The 22,904-nt window shown below is 38.1% G+C and overlaps 1 protein-coding gene across 4 annotated transcripts in view; it reads right to left on the bottom strand.

The window, feature by feature from the left end:
• LOC127958917 (mucin-6) overlaps positions 1 to 21,063 on the bottom strand; it is a 100,917-nt gene extending 79,854 nt beyond the window's left edge. For all 4 annotated transcript variants that reach the window (XM_052557969.1, XM_052557971.1, XM_052557968.1 and 1 more), the window contains exon 1: positions 20,732 to 21,063. The gene's annotated coding sequence lies outside the window, so the exon portion shown is untranslated. The remainder of the gene's footprint in view (positions 1 to 20,731) is intronic.
• Positions 21,064 to 22,904: the final 1,841 nt, after the last annotated feature.

The raw sequence follows: 22,904 nt of genomic DNA, 5'->3' as shown, positions 1-22,904 counted from the left end.
TTTTATAAAAGTCAAAAGAAAAACAAGTCTTCTGTCTCGACTGAACTCTGTAAAAGAGGGGTTACCATTTTTAGCCACTGCCTTCTGTTGTATGTAGTTCTGTTTTGCTTCTGCAAATGATGAAATGTTATGTTCAGTTCAGTGCCAGTGGCGGATTCGTGGCCCCTGTAGAAGTTCAAATGCTCCCATGTGTGATTCATCCTGGCGCAGATGCCGGATTGAGAAATGTTCTTTTGCATGTCGAGTAAATAATACTTTCTGTTATGCATTTACTTTAGTCGCATTACAATACAGTAAGCTTTACATTTCCATCAAAACCATTTAGTAGTTGTTCACTGCAACTGCAAAAAAATAAGGCGGTGTTTCATGTGGGTGAATTAGCATTTATAATGTGCTCACTCTGTGTAAATAAGTTATGAATACATTTGAATATGTATTCTCAGCCTTTACTCACATGCTTTGTGGCAGCTTTGCTGAGCCGCACACCTGGAGGCATTAATCGCTGCCAGCTTTGGCCACACGCAAGGTCAATTGAGGACCAAATTACAACCAGGCTCAGGCACTTGATAATATTAATTGTTTTTCATTTTGAATTCCCAATTTAGTCCAGCAGAATTCCTTTAGAGATGAGAAATGAGAAAGACTGTGGGAGATTACAGTAACGCTGAAACTCTGGCCTTGATAAAGCGACTGAAATGAAGAGCAGAATGGATTACTTTCTGTCCCTTTGCTCTCCTGGAACTGCCCTCAATTATCTCGCATGTCTGGAAGTTGTTCCCCTGAAGAGAAGTCAATTATTTAATGAAGCCCTAAATTGAATGAATCATTTGCATAACCGGAACATTTAATTAGGAAACACTTGGTTGTTTTAGCCTGTTTTGAGGAAGTGTGGGATTCAGAATTAAAATTCAGAGGGCAGGTGTAATCACGGGACAGTGGTCAATTGGGAACGTAAAGTTTGCAGTAGATCACGGTTCATTCATAGAGCACAAAAAGACCAAAAATATAGCAAGGATATTTAGCCAGGAGGATGCATTAAAATGATCAAAAGTGAATGTGAAGAAATGTTACATGATTTTTATTTCAAATAAATGCTGTTGAATTAACTTTGTTCATCAAATCCTGCTAAATCATCATGGTTTCCACAAACATATAAGGCAGCACTACTGATTTCAACATTGAGAATACACAGAAATGTTTCTCAAGCAGCAAATGAGCATTGAGTATGATTTCAAGATCATGTGACTTTGAAGACTGGAGTGATGATGCTGAAAATTTAGCTTTGCATCACTGGAATAAGTGGCATTTTATTACAATAGAAAACGTCTCAGGTTACGAATGTAACCATGGTTCCCTGAGAGGGAACGAGACACTGCGTCCTCTGAAGGGACACTATGGGGAACACCTCGTCGTGACCCGTGTCTGAAGCATACTTTGAAAAAACGCCAACTCGTTGGCCGGTGACAGCGTCTGACGTCACTACATACTAAATAAGCGACCGGAGAGCACGTCATTTATCTTCTTCGTGAAGCTTGCGTCCGAAGCATGGCAAGGGATCTAGAGGACGCAGTGTCTCGTTCCCTCTCAGGGAACCATGGTTACATTCGTAACCTGAGACGTTCCCCCTCAAGGGAACTTCGAACTGCGTCCTCTGAAGGGACACTATGGGGAACAGTATACCCACGCCGCCATGCTGAGGGGAGCGCAGGCCAGACCATGGCGAACACTAAGTACCAACTCTACCATTTCTATGGGAGTTGCCCCTAGGACGTTTAGACAGCTGTCTGTGACACTATCCCTTACGGCCAAAGGCCTAAGCTACATACCCAATTTAATTGATCAGGGCCTCGACCCGGGGTAGAGCTTAAAGGCTTGGAATAGGAAGGATTCCTTTAAAGGGATACGGCTAAGAAACCAGTATTATACAAGGTCTTGCCTGTCACACAGGGGCTACCGCTTGCTCTTGCAAAAATTTTCCGAAGGAGCTGTCTCAACAGAACCCTGGTAGCAAACCCCTGCTAGATAGGTATTCAAGGATACCTGAATGGAGTGGCGCCCAAGATGAACGGGGCTTTACACCAACTCAAGAAAGGGCACGAAGCCACCGCGCGAAGCCCTTACCATAAAGGATTTTTAGAAAGAACGCAGAGCCTTAGCGTGCGAACTTACCACAGAGTGGATTTCAGAAAGTGCGCAAAGAATACACGTGCACACTTACCATAGTATGGATTTTAAAATACTGTTCTAGGGAGGAGTTCTCGTGGCACTCTGAAGGGGAAAAGCAGAGAACACCATCAAACGAGAGGAACTCTGAATTCAGAGTAGCGTACTAACACGTGACCCTTTTCTGGAAAAAGGGGCCCGTGGTTAAAACTACTGCGAGAACCGCTCCAATATCCCTTGATGAGGGAAGCAATGCTTGAGTGTAAACAAATGCACTCCGGCTGAAAGGAGCCAAAGGAACCAAAGTCTAAACATCTCGAAAAAGGGGACGAAGCTGAGCGCGTAACCCTTACCATACAGGATTTTAGAAAAGTGTGCAGAGACTTGCGTGCACACTTACCACTTTAAGAAGTACACAGAATGTAGCGTGCGTACCTACCGGTTCCTAAGCATCGCAGAGGTGTTATATATAAGCGGTCAGGAGGCCCCTCAGGGTGACCTGGCCAACATTCATGAAATCTCCTGCAGTGCCGTGCCAGTTCTGATGATCAGCGAGGCTCCCACAGAAGCCCGTGATCTCGGCCGCCTAATACCAGAGCACGAGGCCGGAAAGGACGGTGCTGACGGCTGTTAGTAGATGCCATGACTGAGCACTGTAAAAGAGACTCACTTAGAAAGTTAGTAGACATATGACCACCAGCAATTCAACTCATAAGTATATACAGAAAAAGGGTTACATACTCACCCATCCTCCTGTAGTGGAACCCTGCTCACAGGGCGCCTCCTTATAGTCCGGACCATCAGTAAGGTGGTTACTATGGATATAGAACCAACCAAAAACATCATAGGTCCAGCATATGAGACTGTTATGAGAGAAATTCTCCCCCACCTAACCTCGATCAGGTGGAGAGCTGGTGGTCGCAGGGGAATTCAGGCAAGGGAGGAAAAGAGCAGAAGTTAAACATAAAAAACAGTTACTGTTCTCTCTAGGTATCGCTCTGATTCGGACGAGAACGCTGCCTCGTCTGAATCACATCCCTCAGGTCCTGCTTACCTCCTCGCGACCCACGATTCCTCTTGCCCCTGCCCATAGGCGGGGGAGGAGCGCGAGCCGCGACACTAGCCTTCTGCGCCCGTCTTTGATCCTCAGAACGAGACGGGCCAGGACCCCTATGTTGTTTGGGCTCGGACCTGGACCTTCGTGGAATGAAGGTTTTAAAAGCAGCTGAGCGCGCCCTTGCCTCCCTGAACTTTTCAACCACCATCTCGACGGAGGTACCGAAAAGCTCAGAAGGCGAGACCGGAGCATCGAGAAGAAAGCCCCTTTCTTTCTTCCCGATGTCTGCCAGGTTCACCCACAGATGTCTCTCCGTTACTACCATGGCAGCCATAGACCTTCCCATGGCGGAGGCGGCCTGCTTGGTAGCACGGAGAGAGAGGTCTGTGGTGCGGCGCAGCTCGGCCACCTGATCAGCTGAAAGGCCCTCGCCTTTATCCAGGTCCCTCAGCAGGTCAGCCTGATAGGCCTGAAGCACCGCCATAGTGTGCAATGAAGCCACAGCCTGACCTGCTGCTGCGTATGCTTTGCCATTTAAGCGAGATGTATCCTGGAGGGGCTTAGATGGCAAAGAGGGAGATTTAAGAGAGGATGTTTCCCCCACAGAGAGATAGCTAGCCAGCGTCTCTTCTACAGGGGGCATCTTCTCATAGCCATTTTCGTGCATGCCCTCGATGTTAGCATAACTCGTATGCTGAAACCGATGGATGCGAGAAGAAAATGGCCTCTTCCATTCTTTCTCGATTTCCGCATGTAAATCAGGCAAGAATGGAAGGCTCACCTGGGCTGGAGGGCTATGGTCAGATAAATAACGCTCATCAAGGCGACCTCGCGGCGTTATTTTGCTGGTACGTTTCCATGGCAAGTTTAACTTTGCTGTGGCACGATCCATAACCTCTAACAGCTCCTCATACGCAGGGCAGGAGGATTGAGAAGGCTCAGCCTCAGCTTCTTCGCCATCCTCAGACATCTCCTGCTCTTCCTGGGTAGAACCCAGCAGAGCACTAACTTCAGTATCAGAAAGGGTTAATGATAACACGTCTTCCTCCTGAAGTTCATTCTCGTCCGCCGCCGAAGAGCGAGAAAGAGAAAGTCCCTCTCTAAAATCTTCAGCGAGGTCCACCTGTGATCCCCACGAGCTCATTCTCCTCCGTGCCTCAACAGCGGCGGGTCCTGAGCCGCGGGAGACAGATGGCTGTCCCTCTTTCCTCGAAAAGAGAGACAAACGAGAGCGGAGCTTTTTCATGGAAAAACGCTCACAGTGCACGCAAATCGCCCCCTCAAGGACATCGCGCGCGTGCTCTTCGCCCAAACAAAAAACGCAAAGACTGTGTGTGTCATCCGGTGTCAAATAACGCTGACACGGATGCACGCACTGTCTAAACGCCTTGCTAGTGGAAGCCATGATAACAAAAGTAAAGATCGCTCTTACCGTGGTCGTTTCTCAAACGCACACTTCAAACAAAACAGTCAAATGAAGACGAAGAAGATAAATGACGTGCTCTCCGGTCGCTTATTTATAGTCGCGCCGGTAGTGACGTCAGACGCTGTCACCGGCCAACGAGTTGGCGTTTTTTCAAAGTATGCTTCAGACACGGGTCACGACGAGGTGTTCCCCATAGTGTCCCTTCAGAGGACGCAGTTCGAAGTTCCCTTGAGGGGGAACTGTTATTTGACATTGTAATAATATTCCACAATATTACTGTTTTTAGCACATTTTTTAACAAATGAATGCTTTCTTGGATAAGAAAAAGTCAAACTTTTGAATGGCAGTGTAATGACTCATGACCTAATATTTCTATGTGACATCCCATGCATCTAAATCCTGGCAATATACGTTCTCATCTTAATTCGAACTACAAGAATCCCAATTCCCACCCAATCAGTACATGAAATGACATCCTGTGTTAATAACTGTAATCCAAACGTCATTTAGAAAACCAATCCCGTCCGAATTGCTGTTCTGTCACAAACCGTCGGATCTACATGGGTACATTTCGAGTGAAATTTGGAATGCGATGCCAGCCCTAAGTAAGTGAGAGTTGAGACAGCACATGTCGCTGTCTCTCTACGTAAAGTCAAACGCTCTTGGACAGCTTTATTAAGAAAGAAGTGAGACAGTGGAGCGATCTTGACACGGCTGTCTCAGAGTAGCTCGCTGAATCTAGCCATGTCTCGGAAAATAGTAAGCTACACTGCACATTTATTTTGGGAAAGGACACCTGGGGGTTCTGTCTTCTTAATTTAGGGACTTCTCTCTTCATTTATATATTTATTTACCTGCTTTTTTCTACAAGAGACATCTTTTTCATGGTAACACCCCCGTTGGTCACGGCGAAGGCTTGATTATTAGGATTACTGATGATTACTGTGATGCTCGACGGGGGTTTGGGAGGAAGAGAGCTACAGCCTTCGGGCGCTTGTGTTCCTCTATCCCAACCTCCTCCTCATCCTCATCTTCATCCTGTGGCGCATCACGGCATTGATGTGATGGGCTGTGACACGCCGAGGCCTCTGGATGTGATGTGAATCAACAGAGCACCCGCGACGGAGCAGGAAACACTGCCATTCAGAACGGCCTCTGCTACCGAATGTCTCGGCATACGGCAGCAACAAACCAAGGCTATTTTCTCTGAGGAGGGCTTCCACAAATAAAACAATCTGATGAATATATATCACATTTTTCTACGACACCAGTGGAGCTTTCCTTCAGCTTTTTCAAAGACAATAAAACTTTAAAAACGTTTAAACTGTTAAGCGAACTTTTAAAACCATATTAACAAAAAATCATAATAAATGCTTTTTAGTGTGTAATACAGGCACATTTTCTATATAATATAACATTATAATAATAGTAAGTGTAAAGTAAATGGTGTTCCATAGGCATTTAACCTGGAAATCATGTAAAAACACTGAATGTAAACATAACAATAAATGGAGGGACTCTGGTCCACCACACACCACTGTGACAAAGCTATGTTGTTCTTTTAAATGAACAACGTTGTCAACTCATTGAACCCACCTACACTGCGTGGGCATAATGCAAACTCTCTAAAGCACCTTGTCTCTAAAGTACTAATGAAAAAATAACTTTTTCATCAGCGTTTATGATATATGATGCACCGGTGCATCTTGTTCCTTTATTAGCGTCATAAGCACTGATGCTTGGGCTCCCTTATGTACTTATTCTGCTGTGCTGATAATTCCACATTATTAGGTGAGGGAGAACATGAGCCACCATCTGCTGGTGTCTGGAGCCGAGCACCAGATCATAACCTCACAGAAAGAGCTGCTGTCTCAGGCAGCATCCTTGAGGTCGTGTAAAGATCTGACTGTTTGTTTTTGTAGCATCTGATCGCCTTCTATTCTATCCGGACTCTTGTGGAGAAAGACTGTGCCACTGGATTCAGTTGCCTTTTCAATTCAGTTTCAATTCAATTTTTTCATGTTTTGGTGGCATTCATTTTGTAAGTATCTGCTGACATTGAACCATGAGCAATGATAAAAGGATAAAACAGAAGCACCTCTCCACATCATTAACAATTGTAAAGTTAAGCGCTTTAAAAGTGTAAATGTTTTGAAATCAGCCAACCCAAAATATGAGCCTTAGTAAGCGGTACTAAGTGAAAAAGGGGAAAATAACAATAATATGGGAACTATGGGAAGTAGTATTTAACAATTCACTACATTTCCTAATCACAAGTAGAGCAAAACAAAGAAAAAGAAAAGAAAACATAAAATCTGTTACATAAAATAATGTAAAAAAAGAATAAGAATAAGTAATATTAAAAATGTATTCACAAAAAGAGTGAAAAACAATAAAAAAAAATGCTGCTTGCAAACTGAATATTTATTTTGTCTTATAAGTAATATTAAAAATGTCCACAACATTTCTGCAATGAAAGTAATAAGCAAATTAGCAAATGTTTTATAATACAGCTTCCTGATTTATTAAATGATTTAATTAATACTGATAAAACAAAATAACAGATGATAACAGCTTTATAGTAATAAATCAATTTACCAAATAATAAACATTAATTAAACAGCAGCAGTTACAAAGGATAAAATAAAGATAAAGTAAGAACTGAAGGTTAGTTTGACGATAGAAAAACAAGGGCAAACAAGATCTCTCCTTTTCTGTCTTTTATCTCCATCATTTTTATGTTGCTTTAAAGAAGTAATATTAAAAATGTCATCACTAACTTTCTGCACCACAAGCGTAGAGCAAAAAACCAATTACATAAAATAAAGAAAACAATTCAAGTAAATAGTAAATTACAATTATTATTATTATTATTATTATTTATGCATAATATTTGCAAATTAAATGCTGCTTGCAAATTGCAGCTACTTTGAAATGATAAAAAATTTAATAGCAATAAAATATAACAGTGAAGCATTTACATAGCAAGTGATAAATTAGTCACAAAAAATTATAGATTAACTAAGCAGCAGAATTTATGAAGGCTAAACAAGAGATAAAAATAAGAGTTGAAGGTCATTTAGGGATAGAAAAACGGGGGCGGATCAGATCACTCACTGTCTCCTTTTCAGTTTTTCATCTACATAATTGATGTTGCTTTCCATCACAGATTTCATCCTTTTGTATAATCTCACTCTCTTTCCTCCAGCCCTCCTTATGCTTTCCTTTCTACTCACATATTCCTCCCATCTCTCCTTCTCTCTCTCTCTCAAGTCAGTGTGGACAGAGATTTACAGTGACAGTTTAATGAATCCAGCATTTCTTAATGCTCAGTGTGTCCTAGTGGCAGGAACACTGACCCCCCTCAACCCCGCTGAGAGTTTTCCACGTGCATATCACGCTTCATACGCAACTGGGCTTGGTAGCATCTAAATGAATCATAACTCAGACATATCACTGTTATTAAAGACTTCATAAGTGTCCCCTGAGCTCCTTGAGCCAGTAATGCTCAATAATCGTGCAGCTTCTCACATTAAGCTTTGGCTAAATTTCCTTCCTTAGAAAAACAGTCCAGAAAAATATTACGTTTTTCCTCACATGGCAGACTAAATTTTGCAATTCTGCACTGAAAACACACACACACACACAATGAATGAGATGGACATGTCGATAGCATCTAAAAAATATGAAAATATCTACGTATTTACAGCTTTAGAAACAAATCCTTATGAAATCTTGTTATATTTATTTTATTAATATATTTAGTATATTTCTACAGTTAGATTTTACTATATAAAATACACAAACAAAAAAATATATAAAAATGTTCATAGCTTTAAAAACAAAGCTTATTATATTTATATTATTGATGTATTTTAATATATTTCTAGATATTTTACTATATAAAGTTCAAGAAAAATACATACAAACGTGCACTCACAAAATGAAAAACTGTTCATGTATGTATAGCTTTAGAAACAAATCTTACTATTAAATTTATATTATTAATATACAGTTTTTCTACAGATTTTACTACATAAAAATACAAGAAAAATCTACAAAAATCATGCAGTATATACACACACACACTAAATTAATGATATGGGCACACTGACAGCATCTTAAACATACAAAAAATGTATGTATTTATAGTTTTAGCAACAAAAATTTACTAAATATTTACATTTTACATTTCTACATTTTACTGTATAAAATACAGTAAATAATGTAAATACCATAATAATATACATTATATATATATATATATATATATATATATATATATATATATATAAAACAATTATTTTATATAAAATAATTTAAATATATATTTAGTACGTCACTGAACTCCTATATTTAATCTTGTTGCTTAAATATAAATTATATATATTTATAATATATACAATCAATGAGGCTGTCTACAATACTGTACATTATGACACAGATATTTCACGGTGTAAACAGTAAGGCAGAATCTCTACCGGCCAGCTTTAATCCATACTATATTTCTATAGGATGAGGCAAAGAGCCAAAAAGCCATCCGAAGAGAAGAGTCTTTGAGTCTGCATTGAGGTTGGCATTGATGCATCCACACCAGTGTTCACAAAGACAGGAGTGCATTTCACTTTCAATAGATCCTATTCACCAAACACCTCCCATATTCAGTGTAAAAATGCTTAGTTAATACTGCATTACAGTCACTCATTCATAGAGAATGCGTCTGCGAAGGGAGGGCGCATGCTGCAGATACAATTGTTATGTAAAAGTGTGTCAGATTGGATTGGTGAAGCATGGCTAACTTTATTGGACAAGACTGTGCGAGCGGAGAGACGGGGAGAAAGGTAGACACGGCGAGATATATTTAGAGAGACGCCGAAGTAAAGCAAGACAGGAGAGAAAGAGAAAGACAACGGGGGGAAAGAAAGAGAAACACCCCACGCCACGATAAAGACGCCATGCTTAGTGTTTAGTGAAGTGGCAAATCATGTGCATTAATAAGACTCTGCTTTTGTTGTTATTGCGTGTATATTTCTATACTACATCAGGGACCAAAACACACTGTTTCTGCACTCTTAAATTGAAAAGACTTCAAAAACTTGGGCTGGAACTAAACTCTGCACAGTTACTATGAGAGAAACTTCTTAAAGAACCATGTTATACGCTCACTCATATCCCGTTTTATCATAGACTTGACCAATCCCATATATAAATTTAATATATGTACATATTAAATTTCCATATTTGAAATATATTATTATATGATGCAAACATAAATGAAACCTATTAGAAATTGGAAAAATTTCATATAATAACTTAATCTAGCTCATACAAATGTATATGTTTACTTATTTGTAAAAAAAATAAATTTTAACATATATGTCATGAACATATCCATTGAAAACCTCATCAATATATCTTGATATGTTACATGTAAATACAAAAGATAGACATGTATTTATAAAAAATTACAAAACATAAACATACAGACCTTTTTGTATATTTGTTGTTTTAATAATATTTCTCACATGCATGGTTACTACATGTAATGCCATATGAAAACTTATCATATTATAATATTTGAAAACAGTCTTTGTGTGTGTGTGTGTGTGTGTGTGTGTGTGTGTGTGTGTGTGTGTGTGTGTGTGTGTGTGTGTGTGTGTGTGTTTGTATAATTTTGGCTACACTACTGGCACAGAAATGACTAATTCACCTTCAACTATAAACTGGTGATACAATGATCCCATGGGCTTTATATTTCTTCAGTAAATTGCTGAAATCTGGCGTTCAAATTAACAATTCACAAGTGCAGATTGACACCACAGTCACTTATTAGAATCTAATCAGACACTAAAGAAATCTGATGCAACTTGCACATTATCTAAAGACCTTTAGCTTAGTGGAAAGGTTATAATATGCTAATATATCAATTCATTTTTGGTACAGAAATAAATATAATGTCTGGAGTTTTTTCTTGTTTATCAAGCCTTAATTTATTTGCTAAAAATACAGTAAAAAATGTAATATTGTGAAATATTATTAGATTTTGAAATAAATGTTTTTAAAATATAACTTATTCTTGTGATGTAAAGCTAAATTTTTAACATCATAACTCCAATCTTTAGTGTCACACAATCCTTCAGAAATCATCGTGTGTTCTTGTTTATGTTGTTTGTTTGTTTTTGTTTTTTGTTTTGTTTTTTGTTGTTGTTGTTGTTGTTTTCCTTTTGTAATGAACAGATTTTTTTTTGAGATAGGAATATCTGCATCATCATAACTGCCACTATTGATAAATTTATTGCATCCTTGCTAAATAGAAGTATTAATATATATTTAAAATAAAATCTAAATAAAGTAAATAATTGTATTGACCCCAATGCGTTGAAAAACAGCACTATTTCTTTTTTATCAGATCACCAAAAAAAAGAGAATCTCAGGGCAAAATCAAACTAAACACAACACGTAGACAATGATAAATAGCTCTTTGCAATGATTTTGCAGTCACAAGAGTCACCTTACATCCACAAGCCGTCAGCTAATGAGACATGATTCAGCAATCTCTCTGATTAATTGAAAAAGCAATCAGTGTTACATTTTTAACCCGGCGCTCAAGGCAAACGTCTTGGCCATTGTATTGCGTCTCCTTTATTGACTAAGAAAGCAATATCACAGTCAAAAGTGCTGATTCAAATGGCAGACACTGGGCCTGAACCAAAGCATCAATTCAGATTTGTTTTGAGAAGAACAAAAGCTCTCCTGAGAGCTGCCAAAGATGATGTACAACGTGCTAAAACTTTTACAGCCACTGAGATGGTTCTTATGACAATGAGATCTTATTATCTATATGCTAAATAATTCTGCAGAGAAACCACCTCTGCCAGCTTTAACTCTACAACACAAAGAAACTCTTAGCAACACCTACTCACACTCATGTGTGAGAGCCAATTTGCATAACAAAGGCCGTGGAAATGGGGAGCGCTAGAAACGGAGAAATAAGAAACAAACGCCCCTCGTAGTGACTAGGGAGGTTGCGTTTAATGCTGAAAGGTTGCTGGAAGCACTAATCAAACTTTTTTGTTTGTTTACCTGATTATTTCAGTTTTCAGTGGCACTAAAAGACGACAACATGAATCGAATGTGTCCATCACGAATGAGAAAAATAGGATTTGGTCACCCGGTGTCACGTTTCAAAGAACCTCATTACTAAAGTATTTTTGGAAGCTTCTCTTTTCATTTCATTAAGATCGCTAGTCTTGCCAGCGTGAGCAGCAGATGTCATCAGTGCGACCCAGCGGAGGAGATGATGGGAAATGTCTTAAAGAAATGCTCTGGGATCAGTGCAACCTGAGGTGTACTGTAAGCATCCATGCATCTATGTTTACAGTAAGAGACTTACATTTGAAGTCTATGATGCGAGGCATTATGGAGGGTTCAAAGATCCTGCAAAATAGCTTAATGAATGATTTCTTGTTCAGTGTTGATATTCACTGATATTCTTCTTTTTTTAAGAACTGTATATTTTTCAGTTCCAATCAAAAACTTTTGAACAATACAACACAAATTACTCTGCACAAAATGTGTAATATGAGCCGTGGATGAACTTCTAGTTAAGAATATCCGGTATTATTTCTGTAAATGCAGTATGCTTGATATAAACAGCATTTTGCCTTTTTTGTGTTCTTGATACAATCATCACAAAACTGCAACCATAATTGAATAGATATCTGAGTGAAACATGATATTTGATAAGAAAAAATCACCACAGACATTAAGAGGGACAAATTCCCATAGTTAAATAGAATTGGTGCACAGAATTTACACAGAATTACACACTTCTGGACTTTCAAGTGAACCAGCTACTGTAAATCAGGATATCTATCCCAACCTCTATTCTCCATGAAATCTTAAATCTTTGGTTATAACCTCTGTTTAGGAGCCACGAGGAAGAACGTTGTTTCAGAGTTGGAGCAAGTTACTACAACCTGTAGAAAGATTATCAAAAACCTTCCCAATGAATCATGTAAAATAGGGATGTGTACTGAACGTGTAAGGAAGTAAATAAGGTCCATTTTGATTTCAAGTGGACTTTAAGTTCTATCAAACCTGGAATATTCCCTTTCATAAAATTTCCCGCCTGCAGAAGTAATCAGTGTCAGCCAAGGTCCTGTTTATGTGCACAGGTTTGATGGCGGCACTGCACACATATTTTGTGTGTTTATGTTCTGCAAGAATGATAGAGGGAGAAGGAGGAAGCGTGAACCAGCCGATCCAACACTCATTTATATCAGCTACCTCTCAGAAAACACCTACACAGCGCAGAAAAACTACAGAGAGAAAACAACTTAAAGACCTGACAGGTGGCTTTAAAACTGAAAGCGTGCATCCAAGTGAGACGTGGATAGTTTTCTGTAGCAGTGTCACTTTGTGATAGTACTTATTGAGCTTAAGTTGAAAAACATGGAAAGCCCCACATCGAACACCGAACAGACAAAACACGACAAAACTAAACAGTCTGTATGGCCTCATATACTGTAAAGGCTCGTTTATATGACAATAACTATAAAGATAAATATAATAACAATATAATGTAAGCAACCACAGAAAAGTACAATATCGTTCTGTTTATTATAAGCACACGCTGCTGTTTCGTCATCTGCCACCCTAAATACTCAAGCTCTTTAAAGTCGAAATAGATTTACTGGCTGTCAATATTTTTAATCATTCATCCGCTGGAAAAAATGTTTTTCTAAAAGTGATACCAACGATATTGATTATCTGTGCTGTATCTGTGAACCAGAATGGTTTTTACAATGATTTTTAAAATTTTTCTAAATCTTTAGTATGTACGGCCCTTTAATACTGAAATACTTAAATTCATGAAAATAGAATAAAATGTGCACATAGACTGAAAAACTAATTTTAGCATCGAGACACTATTCTATTGGCTATTCTATTTTTTTGTTTAGATTTCGTTTATATATATAAAAAAGATTTAATAAAAAAATATATTTTATTTAATTGTTTTTGTTTTAAAATATCTCTATGTAGTTTTCAATCTTTTTATTTCAGTTTAATTTTAGTTATGTAAGTACATCAAATTAAAAAAACTTAATGAAAATTAGCTGAAATAAAATAAACATAAGCTTTATATATTATATTTTTAGATGAAGATATATTTTTATTAATCGTTTAATTAATAAAATTACACAATTGTTATATTTTGTTTTAATTTTAATTGTCAAGTTTTAGTAATTTTGTAGTGCTTGTCATTTTTATTATGTCTACATATTTGTTTTATTAATTGTTATTATTATTAATGTTTATATAGTTAATCGATAGAGATAAATGAAAATGAGAAATGTTACCTTGCTAACTATCGAAAAAAAACATTCAGTTAAAGTGATTTAAAGTAATGAAAACGTTTTTCTTTTTTTAATATTTTTTTTAGTTTTATTGTTAACTATAATAACCCTCACAGACACATTGCTGATAGTCACTAAGGATCAGTTCTCTGCATATCTGTATAACAGGAGTTCACAGTCATTGTTAAGTCTCACATCTTACATTTCCCAATGTGCAAACGCTAAGGACACACTTCTTGAGCTGTATAGCGCCATCAGCGAACAACAAATAACCCCGGCGGCTTTTTCATCATTGCCGGTGACTTCAACCATGCAAACTTAAAGACAGTTTTGCCAAAGTTCTACCAACATGTGAACTTTGCAACAAGAAGAAACAACACACTGGACTTTGTTTACCCCGCCCCCACCTCGGGTACTTGGATCATATCTCTGTAATGCTAATCCCAGCATGTAATCCAATTCTGAAACTTGCCAAACTGGTTCAAAAAAATCATCACAATGTGGCCAAATGATGCTACCTCAACATTACAGGATTACTTTCATTGCACGGACTAGAACATGTTTAAAGCCAACTACAACAACCACACAGACCTGCAGGAGTACACTGAAACTGTGAGTGCTTATATCAAAAAGTGCATTGATGATGTGACAGATCATCACCACACATGCCAACCAGAAGCCGTGGATGACAGCAGAGGTTTGTGGGCTGCTAAAGACCAGAGATGAAGCCTTCAGATCAGGAGATAAAGCAGCCCTCAGCAAGATCCAATCTGTCCTGTGGCATCAAGAATGCAAAACTACAAAATCTATAATCACTTCACAGACAGCAGAGACAAGCCATTCAGACCATTACTGACTACAAGCCCCGCCTCAGGCCTGTGATGATGGCACATCCCTCCCAGATGCACTCTACCACTTTTATTCATGGTTTGAAATGCAGAATGATACACCTGCACAAAAATTGACCACACCTCCCAACGACCAGGCGCTCTGTCTGTCTCCAGCCGACGTAAGGAAGACCCTATCTAGGATTAACCCACGCAAGGCTGCAGATCCTGATAACATAACTGGCCATGTATTTTGAGACAGTGCTGAACACCTGACAGATGTCCTAACAGACATCTACAACACCTTGCTAAGCCATACAGTCGTCCCCACATGTCCCAAATCCACAACAGTCATACCGGTACCAAAGAAATCACCTGTGTCCTGTCTAAATGACTACCATCCCTGACTACAATTACGATGAAGTGCTTTGAGAGGTGAGTCATGCACAACATAAAAACGTGTCTACCCAACACACTTGATCCTCTCCAGTTTGCATACCGTTCAAACCGCTCTATGGACGATGCAATTTCCTCCACCCTCCACCTGGCTCTAATCCACCTAGAGAATAAGGACTCCTATGTTAGAAAGCTGTTCATCGACTTCAGCTCAGCATTCGACACAATAATTCCACAACAGCTCATAAAGAGAGTAAACTTTCTGGGCCTTAACAATTCCCTCCTGGACTTTTTATCTGAAAAAAGCTCAGTCAGTCTGTGTCAGCCACAACATCTCAAGCACTACCACACTTAGCACAGGTGTCCCACAAGGCTCTGTGCTCAGCCCCCTGCTCTTCATGCTTTTGACCCACGACTGCACTGCCAAGTTCAGCTCCAACCACATCATTAAGTTCGCTGAAGACACAACAGTGGTAGGTCTCATGGGCAACAACAATGAAACACACTACCATGAGGAAGTGGCATAGTACCTGGACCACCAACGCACTGTCACTGCCATGAAGGCACAACAGCACCTACACTTTCTCTGCCAGCTGAAAAGAGCAAGTTTGCCTCCTCCCATCACAAAAAGCTGCAATTAGAAGTGATACTCACAGGTGAGTGGGCCTGTACAAACCACCTGTAGTAAAACATTCTCCTCTATGCACAGTAGACACTTTCCACACACACTTCTGTGTGTACATAATCCCACAAAGGACTCAATAATGTATGTTTACATGCTCAAATGCACTACAAATCATCTTGCACTGTTCCCCAGCAAGCTGCTTGACTTCTCTTTGCACATGTACAGTATTTATGTGAAGCATTTGTATAGTTTGTATTTTTTTAATTTATGTATAGGTAACCATTTATATATAGTATACTTAGTCCAGATCTGTATCTGTCAGTAGGTTAGCTGTGTATAAGTTTATACTGTTTTACTTCATTGTTGTATGTCTGTATTTATATAGCACCATGGTCCTGTGAGACACAACATCATTCCACTGTATACCCCCACATGTAGCAGAATTACAATAAAGCTTAACTTGACTTGACTTGAGAAAGCCGAGTTTATGCACCACAACATGATTGAAAAACTAATAAATCCCACCAAAATGGCATTACTGTAGCCAAATTCCCTAAATGATAGTTTAAATGCACAAGCTATTTCTTCAGCAGTCTTCTCACCCAGTGCAGTTCGTCTGTTGTGTATTAATGTGCTATGTCATCGCATGTTAACAAATGCATGAAGTTACATAATCCATAAACACTGCCTGGTTGAATAAGGATTTGGATCTCAAGGGTTTATTCACAGGTTATTCAGAGGAAGCTATAAATTCTATAGTGCTGCTGTCAAACTGCAATGGAGATGGAGAACTCACTTACTTAACTATCTTAACCAGCAAGGTTAGCATGCTGTATCAGCTGTGTATCAGATGTATTTGTGTATTACATAATCATTGCATAATCTCAAAAAAATTGAGTGTAAAAAAAACACCAAACAAAAAAACAAGATATAAAATCTTAATTTAGATAATTATTTGCCCAGATATTGCCCTGGGGAAGCTGATCAAATTACATAAATTTAAAAGTATTACATGAGATAAAAATGTAAATTTGCACAAATTATCCTGTTTGAATACAAACACAGAGCCTTTGTTCTTAATACTGCCTCTGAGCCTCAGCGGTTGCTTGTGGTAGTTGTGAATGAGTCCCTCTGATGTCTGGAGCGGCAAAGCTGGATCGCACCATAATTGAGCCACTATGGCTGAGAGTTCGAATGTGAAGAGCATGTTGGGAAACCAACAAAATTAAAGGATTTTTGTCAAGAACAGTGGGCAGCTTCACCGCTCAGGAGAAACGAGGACTTGTGCACAATCATCACAAAAGAAGAGTCACTGATGCTGAAGGACAAAACACATAATGTTAACAAACAACGTTGTGTGAGGATTGTTTTTCTAAATTTAGTTGTTGTGTCTTGTGTAATATGTAAATATGTAGTGCATTACAAAAAAAATTATTATAATAAGATTTAATAAGATAATCTGGTAGATTTATATATGAGAAAGGCTAGGAGAAAAACTGCAAGAAGTAAACCAGCACCAATGTTATTATTGTTAAAAGTATTAAAAAATAATAAACATATTATTAGAAATAAGGTATTATATAAAAAAATATAGATACAAATATAGTTCATTCTAAATATATAAGTATAAAAAACTAATAAAACAACCAAAAATCATATCATAAAATTATTAATACAAAAATGCAAGTCAAACTACTACAGAATAATTCAAATCATGAATAACTACTATAATAAAAGGAATTATTAAAAATAAATAAATAAATAAAAACGGACCAGCATCTTGTCTCAATGCCTGAAAAGTGCTCAAATGTCTTCTAAAACCATCAAATGCACATCAAACACACACACACGCACACACACACACACACACACACACACATAAAAACAGCCAATTCACAAGCTCTCAATCACAAGCATCATGAAAGCATCCTCTGAATGTTGCTCTAACATCCGCCCAGAAACATCTCACTGCTGTACTGCATCCAGAGCATAGGCTCCAGATGAAAACCAGCACATGAGAACTTCTAGACCTGCATGTATTAACAGGAACAAATCTGTCACTCAGCAAGACTGCAGTAACATTATAGACTGAGGATGTAAATATCACGTATGAATAATTAAAAATGCATTGGTTGGCTAAGTGATCAGGCCTATGTCACAACAACAGTGCTATCAATTGGAAATGAAATGATGAGAAGCATTGGTTAACAAGTCCAGATGGACATTTAAAATGCATATTTCACTGTGACTAAGCCTGAAACAAATAAACGCTGCCTCATTGACTAATCGTCACATTTAACTGAAAGGAGGGTGATCAAAGCTTTAAACAGAACCTTTAACTTAAAACTTACATGCTGCCTTAAATTTTTAAGTATAATCAAATTGCCTGTACAAGGCATTTCAACATGAATTACTGTATATTGTATATTAAACTAACAGTATTATTAAAATTATTTTAATAAAGTGGAAAATAAACATATTTAATGCATGACAATAATACAAAATCAAAAATTACAAATCCCCAAATATTAAGATTCAAATCTTCAGCTAAAATATAATTAAATATTTTAGATTTACTGTTTTCAGCAAAAAAATATATTTGAATGAGCATCAACAAATATTTACAAAATGTTTATAATTATTTTCTATTCAGTGTTTTTGTTTTACAGTAAAATATTGAAGTGTTTTTTTTTTACTTTAAAATGCAAAAATTGCATTTGATATTAAGACTTGTAATCTAACAAAATGGAGTGAGATTTATGCTTAAAGGAAACTATTTGCAAAAAAAAAAATTTAAACAAGACTTATTTGACAAAATGGTGCTTAATTTAATATTTAAATTAATTAGTTTTTCCTGCAAAACAAAAAATAATCTTTCAATGCCCTGACCATTTGGTTCAACGTCTGTTTATGTATCTTTAATGTTTTGATTGGTGGGATTAGATGAACATACTCTTCCCAAATGCTTCATTTGGCAGATCTTAAAACGCGCTGGTTCCGCCCACTGGGCAGCTAACAACCTGTGTCCAGCACGTGCTGAGCCCAGCTGGCTAATTGCTGGGAATGTCATGTAAAAAGGACCATAATCAACTCTAAACTATCAACTCCAGATCCCATTCATATGAGGACCCTAGAATGAAAATCCACTGTTTTGGCTGAGTCTACAAGTGTGGAAGCAATGAAACAGAGCGAAAGAGAGAGAAAGAGATAATTGGGGTGGAAGGTTTGAGGAGGATAAGGAAGGTTAAGTGTCTGGTTGGAAGCCAAAAGTGCATCCGGAGCGCTGATGTGATGTGATCTCCAGGAGAAAGCAAATTCACATCGAGATGCGAATGAATGCGGAGTGGGAGTGACACAGCGGACAGAAAGTGAATGAGTGACACAAACAGCGTCTGACAGCACATTACACCCATTTCATGGTTAATGGAGAACCTAGTTTGTGAATCTCAATGCTGTTTACAGATTCCCCGCATAGGTTTTTAGAAGCACACATGCACAATGTGAAGATTAAACATCTACATGAATGATCCAAAATTACAGTCAGCATGAAATCGGCATTAACCCCATTTACTTCCAGGTCTCGTTGTGCACGATTCACTGGTGCATGTTAATGCGAATAAATTCATGTTCGTTTTTGTAATGTTTCATCAAATTATTAGAGCATTCCTACTTTCTGAATTTTCTTTCTGTTGAGGATGACATCATAAATATTAAACCCTTGCTCTCCAATCAGCTGACTCCATTTAGGTATGCCACGCCCACTTTCCAGTCAACTCTCAATGGATAAAATTGAGTCCAGTTAACTTTTTCATAATCCATGGCTTAAAACCGCAATGGTAAAATAATACTTTGACCTTTTTTTTTTTTTTTTTATCTATGAATTGCATTATAATAAGGAGTGATTTAAATAGGTACAAACACCAAGCAGAATGCATGATTAAAATGGCTAGAAAGCAACATATCTAACCCTATTTTCGTATACTCCTGGCAAAAGCATCTCTCATCGGTTTCACCAAGAGGTTAAAAAAGGTTAAAAAACAGCATTTATTTGAAATGGAACATTTTTGTAACCATTTAAATTTTTATCCATTTAATGCATCCTTTCTAAATAAAAGTATCAATTAAAAAAATTATTAAAAAACTTACTGAGCCCAAACTTTTGAATGGTACATAAAGCAAAATACAGTTTCAAGGGCGTTAAACAATATTTATGGACTGGTAATTGCCTCAATTTTCCTTCCACTATCTTAAAGACCATTCTGCACATCTGACAGGTCTGGTGTTCGACTTTTACATTTACAATCAACACATCTGTGTACCCAAACCAACTACCTCCATCGACCAGCTCCCCACAACACAAGGTTGTGAATCTGCAATGACCTCTCTACAGTTCTCAGCATTGCACTTTCATTCTGTTATTCATGACACACACACTCTGACTCACACTGTCCTTTGAATTCAGGCTGAAGTGCTTTGTACCTAGCGAAACAAGTACACCTGAACACCAGTTTATCTCAAAGCAGCCCAAATTTTCTCATCTGACCCAACAGAACGATCTGAAAAACTGCATGTGCTTTCATTATTATTGTAGTTTGTGTCAGCATGATCGTGTGAGTGTGTGTGTGTGTGTGTGTGTGTCTGTATGTGTGTGCGGAGGCTGAAGAACTGACTGTGCTGTTTTGTCTTTCCATTCGTGCCATCTCATCATTTTGGTAGAGCACAGCTGCTCAGATCCAGCCAGATCGTCTCTTAACGCTTGTGTTTTGACATTTGCACATGTGGACACCCCAGACATAAACCTCCTTCCTTTTTGGAAACTAAATCTGACCAATCCATGCAAGGAATCTGTCCTTTATACAACAAGTTAAAGTTACTCACCAGAAACTTTCCATTCGATCCGAGCACGAGTGCATGAGACGTTCAGAACTGTTCTTTTTCAGAAGCGCTGGAAACTGAAAAGAGATCTTGTTGTCATCTTCAGGAAGCTTTGGAGATGCTCAGGTTTCTCAATCCCATCATGCTGATTCCGTAACATCTTCTTTCCTCCATCTCGCTGTCCTCTTTTCCATGGCAGAGTCTCTTCTCAATGTCTCGGTCGTGATCAGTGCTGCACTGAGCGTCGTGTGCGGATCCCATCTGTCCCTCTCTCGACCTCCGCTCGAGAACGTCAACTCTGGTGTCTGAGCTCAGAGCCAGTGCGTGTGTGTGTGTGTGTGGGAGAGGGAAGCAGCCAATGAGAAAGGGAGGGAGTGATGGGAGTAAAGCACACACGCAGACCTAGCGGCAGCGAATAAACAGAAGGGTTGGACTCTTCTGTATTCATCCCTCTCTCCATCCACTGTTTTGGCTTAAGGGAATAGCTCATTATTTACTCACCCTCATGTTATCCAAACCTGAACCTGCTTTTCATGGAACACAGAAGAATACATTTTAAAAATATACACACATCACTCTTTTTCATACAATAAGAGATAATTTATAAAACTTCAAAAGAGGCAAAAAGCACTATAGAAGAGACATATGTGCTATTTCTATGTTTTCTGAAGCTATTCAATAGATACAGTGTGAGTTAAGAAATATTTATATACTATTATTGATAATTATTTAGACTGAACTTATTTTCAGTTTTAGCGATTCTGTTTAGGCTTTTGTCATTTTTAATAATTTCATTTTTTTTAGCTTTAAATTAATTTATTTCAGTTTTAGCTACTTTTAAATATTTATTTTTAAATATTATTTTAAAGCAGCATTTATCATTTTCATTGAAGTTTTTGTATTTCGTCTGATATTTGTGTTTATATTTTAGCTTTTTCAATTAACAAAAACTTTTTATATAGTTTAGTTCAATTAAAAACAACAACACTGGAGGAAAAAAAATAATTCATATGGATTTTGAATACATTTGGTTTTTAATTGTTTCTTTTAAATATTTCAATTTAACTTCAATACTTTCAATACAATCAGTCTTTATTTTTATTTTTATTTGTAACTTAAATTCAGGTTTCAGTAATTTTGTAATCTGCTTTTATCATTTTTATCAGTTGTAATTATTTTATTTCAGTTTTAGTTTTAATACATCATCTTCAATGAAAACACCCTAATTTTTATTTTAGTTAAAGAGGCAACATTTCAAATTATTTTTTTCTAATTTAAGTTTTCCATCTAATATTTAGATTTTATTTTAGCTTTATTTCAATAACAAAAACAGAGACTTGAACAGTTTTAGTTCCCTTTCAAGGGAACTTCGAACTGCATCCTCAGGGGGTCGCTATGGGGAAAACCTCGTCGTGACCCGTGTCTGAAGCATACATTGAAAAAACACCAACGACTTGGCCGGCGACAGCCTCTGACATCACTACCGGCGCGACTGCAAACAAGCACCGGGAGAACACGTCATTCTCTTCTTCGTCTTCACTGACTGTTCTGTTTGAAGCATGCATCTTAAAAGAACTGGTAAGAGCGATCTTTCTCGGGCGACTACTAGAAAGAGTTTAGACAATGTGTGCACTAATAATAACACACAATCTTTGCGTCATTTGCTTTGGGTGAAAAGCACGCACTCGATGTCTTTGAGCAGGCAATCTGCATGCATTGTGAGCATTTTTTCAAAGAAAACGCTCCACTCTCATTCGTCTCTCTTTCCAAGGAAAAAAGGCAGCCACCTGCTTCCCGCGGTTCAGGATCCGCCGCTGCTGAGGCACGGAGGAGAATGAGGTCGTGAGAATACAGGTGGATCTGTCTGAATGGTTTAAAGAGGGACTTTCCCTTTTGCACTCCTAATGGCGGTGGACAAGAGAGAGCTTCGGGAGGACGATGTTATATGTTTTACACTTTCTGATAGGTTAGTGGTCTGCTGGGTTTTTACCTAGGAAAAGCAAGAGATATTTGAGAATGGTGAAGAAGCTGAGGCTGAGCTATGTATGTAGAGCTGTTGGAAGTTATGGATCGCGCCATGGCAAGGTAAGACTTGAAATGAAGGTCTTGAAATACAAGGTGACACCGTGAGGCTGCCTCAGTGAGTGTTATCTTTCTGACCGTAGCCCTCAAGCTC

This window comes from Carassius gibelio, chromosome B5, assembly GCF_023724105.1.
Source record: "Carassius gibelio isolate Cgi1373 ecotype wild population from Czech Republic chromosome B5, carGib1.2-hapl.c, whole genome shotgun sequence".
In the NCBI taxonomy this organism is placed as follows: domain Eukaryota; kingdom Metazoa; phylum Chordata; class Actinopteri; order Cypriniformes; family Cyprinidae; genus Carassius; species Carassius gibelio.
Note: the sequence above shows the minus strand (reverse complement) of the source record. Positions and strands in the feature narration are given on the sequence as shown.